Here is a 4,932-nt window from a genome sequence, read left to right as displayed (position 1 = left end):
AGAAGTAACAGGAAATAAATGTTGAACTACAATTTAAGACCAAATAAAAATGTTTAGGCCACCATGGCAAATGCTGGTAGGGCTTCTCATGTAATCTCTTAAAGATTTTTTGCAAGAAACACCAGCCTGTTGACATGGTCTGGTTTCAGAGATGAGCGCAGGCAGGTGACAAGCCACCTGGACTGAAGACCCTCAGCCACGCCCCGACACATGGGGTGACGCCGGCCAATCACAAAGCTTTGATGCGTTCAAGTGCATTATTCTGGCACAGGAAGATTATGTTACAGGACATTAACGATAAAACAGATTATTGTTGTTCTATTTTTAGACACATCTCGCGATCGACTGGTTGGGCACCCCTGGGCTAGACCAGAGCCATAGAGAGATAAGAGTTACGACACTCTTTGATGTCGCCGCCAGCCGGTCACGTGGTTTATGTATACCGGGATAGTTCAAAACGCACTTCCGTGGCAATGCTTCTCTATGGCAAAAACAGCACAAACATGGTGAAAATAGTCATGGATTAAACCAACGCTGTTATTTTTTAAAGATTGCTTTCATATTTACATGATGTGGTTACACTTTGTATGGATTAGCAATATTTACAAGTTTCGTTATTTAACGATATTTTGAGGGGAAAGTGTGGTAGCATAAGCAGGCTATGTTGCTGTCACTGTCAGGTCAGTCACGTCCGTAGTATAGTTGCGCTGCGCTGTCATGTTCTTATATGGGACAGACAGACAGCAGCGATTGCGTTATTGAATGGTAAATATATATAAAAAAAACACACACACCCAAGTACTTTTTCAGCTGTAATTGCATTATTACATAATTTGTATTGACAGTTTTGCATTTGGAGAGGCAGGGTGACAACGGAAAGCTTGGTAGCCTATTACTTATTAAGAACAGTGTATGGAAAAAGTGATGTGTGTTAGAACAAAACAAAGTCAAATGAATGAGTGAGAACAAAGAGGGTTAGGGTTCAACAGAAAAAGATTAATTCAGCCAAAAAACACAATTTTGATTAATCTAAAGTGTAAAACAATCTTCAACACAGACCCAATTAGTGCCCTTGGACAACAAAATATATGGTGGGGCAAAGAAACGATAAATTAAATTGAGAGAGTGGGAGACTGAAAATGATTACTATGATAAATATTCAAACTATTTACAAAACTATTTACAGAAGCTCCTGTTGAACCATGGTTCACCAGAGCAACAAAAACAGGTTTGTCAACAATAAAAATTAAAATGACGAGGCCACTTTGCCAGGGGGAGGTGATCCAGCGACGAGACAATAAAGCAATTCATATTAAGTTCTGTTGAGACACCACAGGATATAAAACCTTCCAAGCGATGACCTCTCCTCACCTTTCACCTGTCTTTCCTCAGGAGACTCAGGTCCTTCAACGTCTGCAGCACAATAAGCACCCACCCACAATTGTTGTTCGCACAAGCATAATTGTGCGAACAACAATTGTGGGTGGGGACATTTTACAAATACAAACAACTATTTACAAAAAAGCAACTATTTACAAAAAAGCAATACAGAACTCTAGTCTAGGGCATCCAGGGGCCTAACCATTTTGAAAAAAACAAGAAGGTTCTTTGTGAAAGGGACATCCTCTTCATCTGTTTCCTGGGCCCTAAAAAGCAGAGCAAGAATAGGAACAGTGGTGAATAAGGGGAGAGAATACAGTTGGGAGCAGACTGAACAGAGGACATAGCAATATTCATGTTAAAATGTTTGCACAATAAATATTATGGCACTTTCGTTTATATTGCATTTTAATAGATCAGTTGTCATACATAGCATTTGGGTGCTCTAATCGATCCGAGAAGGGGTTCTGGATGTAGTATGGCTTCCCTAAGGACGTAGAGCGAAGGAAGAGATGGATGGCAATGGTCAACAGACAAAACCTGTGTCTGAAAGAGGACAACAACAGCAGAAAACTCTGTCATGTAAGTAATGTTCACAGAGGTGACATGACTTATTAACATTTTAAAGGGCATCATATTTCCAAGTGTAGAGAATTATGACTCTTCAATGACATGTGAAGTGTGCAGGGGAAACTGATCAAACCTACCTACCCACAGGTACACTTTGAAGACGACCAATATATTGGCAACAAATCAGGAGGAAATTTGAGGTTGAGGCCAGATGCTGTTCCAACAGTATTTATACATCGGCCTAAACCGAAAAGGAGAAAATTCACGTCAAGGAGTATGCCTCCAGCTGTCAGGAATAATGACCACACATATTACTGCACATCAGACATTGGTATGATATATGAAGCTAACAATGTTTCCCATGTTATATAATTCAAGGATAGACTACACTCATAATGCAACTTTCAGATTATACAGCTTCAAAACTACCAGGGTTCAGGGATTCTCTGAAGACTCATATACCACATGTACATAATACAGATTTCTTCATACTTTAACATTGCCAATAGACGAACTTAGATGAATGTCACTATAGGAGTGTACAGTAGTGTATCCTTAAATGACAATAGGTGCACATGTAAAGGCAGCATACACATATAACAGCAAGATTGCCTTGTTATTGTTACAGAGATTCAGGGAGATATTGAGGTGGAGTTCCAAGGGAATGAAAGGGACATCACAGACAGAGAGAGTGAGACAGATGTCAGCAGACTGCCAGGGGCCAGTATGTCAGGAGCCGACAATCAAGAGGCCACCTTACCAGAGATCAGTGTGCCAGGAGCCAGTCAGTCAGGGGTCAGCTATGAAGAGGCCAGTTTGCCAGGGTCAGGTGCTCCAGGGACCAGACTGCCAAGGGCCAGTTGTGACCGGGCTCACGTGGAGGATCTAATGAGGCAACTGAGAAGGGAGAGATTACTAAGAAAGAGAGCCGAGAGGGCTCTGGGAAACCAGAAGAGGATTCATTCGGCATTAAACAAAAAAACACAATTTGATTAATCTAAAGTTTCAAAAAATCTTCAACACAGACCAAATTAGAGCACTTGGGCAATCAAAAAAAGGTGGGATACGGTGGGGGAAAGACACTGTGAAAAAAGCAATACAACTAAGGTTCTGTTGTGGCACTACAGGATATAAATAAGAGAGCTGGTCTGCTGGTATTAAAATAATTTAAAAGGGGTGCACTTTACCGTCCATCAGATGAGGTTTTCACCCTTGTTCAGAACGTGGAGCAGCTGTTCCGTGTGAGGATGAGCGATTCCCTCATGGAGTCCTCAAATGCAGTGTCACAGCTGGAACAAGAAGCCATGTTGCTGGACAGCAACCTGCCTTCATGCCATGACCCGAAGAAAAAAAATCCTCTCAACATACATCAGGCTGAGGTTAAGGATTGCATCAAAGTGCATCAGGGCTGAGAGGAAGGATAAACATAAAGGGTATCTTGGCAGCAAGAGTCAGAGTAAGAAGGCAAAGAAGACCCAACAGACCTCTGCACCGAAGGTCATAACATCTCGGCCACTGCCAAACACCTTACTCTGCCACACACCTATTCCCGGTCCTCCGTCAGCAGCCTCCTCTTCCTTCAGCAGCAGCACCCTAGCAGTACCCTCCTCCAGCAGCAGCCCCCTCCTTCAGCAGCAGCAGCCTCCGCCAGCAGCAGCAGCAGCAGCAGCAACAGCCATATGAGGCTGACATATGAGGCTGAATAAAAAAAGTGGTAATTATTTTTTTTAAAGTGTTTATTTTGTTAAAAATAAACATTTTGGATGCATGACCATGTTTTAGGCTCATCCTTCATTCACTGCTGTAGAGTAGCCTATTCAGTAGGCTATTATATTTTTAAGACTGAATAATACCTTTGAAGAACAATCATTAAACTAGTGTGTATATTACAATACAAAGGAATCTATCCTAGCATGCCATCAAGCATTAAAAAGTAGCGCTAGGCTAGTTGTACAGTACAGATAAGTTAACACGGAACAGTACAAAAAAAAACTAAGTACAGTCAACATGTCACATAATGAAATGTTAGTATATCCCAAAATGCAATGAAATATTTATCACAAACGCCACCTCATTTCTACTAGTGCTAGCAGTTAAGTCATATCATACAGAAAAAGCCGACTAAGGATAGCTGACACGGTCAGGTTCAGCAGATAAAAACCAAAATAACAATAAAAACACATAATCAATCTAAACCCTGCTTGTTAGTTACCCAGCATCATTGATATATAAGCTGCTAGCGATTCATTACTGAAATCTTACCTTCAAAGCTGACGAAGTCGCGCTAGCTAACTAGCAGGCAATGCTAGCAAAATTGGTTGTAACAACCAAGATAAAATATAGATAATTACGCTGTGCATATACAAATGAAGACCAGTATAAGCATCATAAAGGGCCTCTGATACAATATAGACAGTTGACAATTCAAAAGAGTTCGATATTTCAGCAACTTACCTCTGGAACTAATCGACGCGCCGTAATGTAAGTGAATGAGGTCCAACGCCCAAATGACAATATGTTGAACTATTTTGATGTCCATACCCCGGAAGTAGGCGCCGCCATTTTTTACAACGGAGGTCTATGGGAGTGTCGTAACTCTTAGTATCCCTAGGGCTCTGGGCTAGACCATAGGTCTGTTGTGGTAGCAAAGTAGTCAGCTGAAGCCACATCTCTCTCAACTTCCCCGCGGCATTTGTCATATAGTGCAGGCAGCGCAGACCTGCTGAAATAATACCGAGACGGCATCGCGTAACGCTTGTCCAACGTGTTGACAAGTTGCTTAAAGCCCTGGTTGCTAACAGTGCTAACTGGGCACATATCTTTAGCGATGTGAAATGTATCTCCAGGTCTCCCTTGAAAAAGAGATCATTGATCTCAATGGGATTTTACCTGGATAAATAAAGGTTTATAATTTTTTTTTTAATTGTAAAGATAAAGTACTTGCAAATAGTGGAAATAGTTTTACCCTTCTTTTTAACGAGT

At 41.3% G+C, this 4,932-nt stretch overlaps 1 long non-coding RNA gene across 2 annotated transcripts; it reads right to left on the bottom strand.

The window, feature by feature from the left end:
- Positions 1 to 1,513: 1,513 nt before the first annotated feature.
- LOC117463889 (uncharacterized) lies at positions 1,514 to 3,271 on the bottom strand. 2 transcript variants are annotated; one of them, XR_004553978.2, is made up of 5 exons: positions 3,138 to 3,271; positions 2,711 to 2,847; positions 2,088 to 2,191; positions 1,810 to 1,926; positions 1,514 to 1,646 (listed from the first exon to the last, which is right to left on the bottom strand). It is a non-coding gene; the product is annotated as an uncharacterized lncRNA (long non-coding RNA). The 2 variants fall into 2 exon arrangements; XR_004553979.2 differs by having other exon boundaries at positions 2,092 to 2,191.
- Between the last annotated feature and the right edge of the window lie 1,661 nt (positions 3,272 to 4,932).

Source organism: Pseudochaenichthys georgianus, chromosome 18, assembly GCF_902827115.2.
Source record: "Pseudochaenichthys georgianus chromosome 18, fPseGeo1.2, whole genome shotgun sequence".
NCBI lineage: Eukaryota > Metazoa > Chordata > Actinopteri > Perciformes > Channichthyidae > Pseudochaenichthys > Pseudochaenichthys georgianus.
The sequence above is the reverse complement of the archived record's forward strand: the minus strand, read 5'-3'. Positions and strand labels throughout refer to the sequence as shown.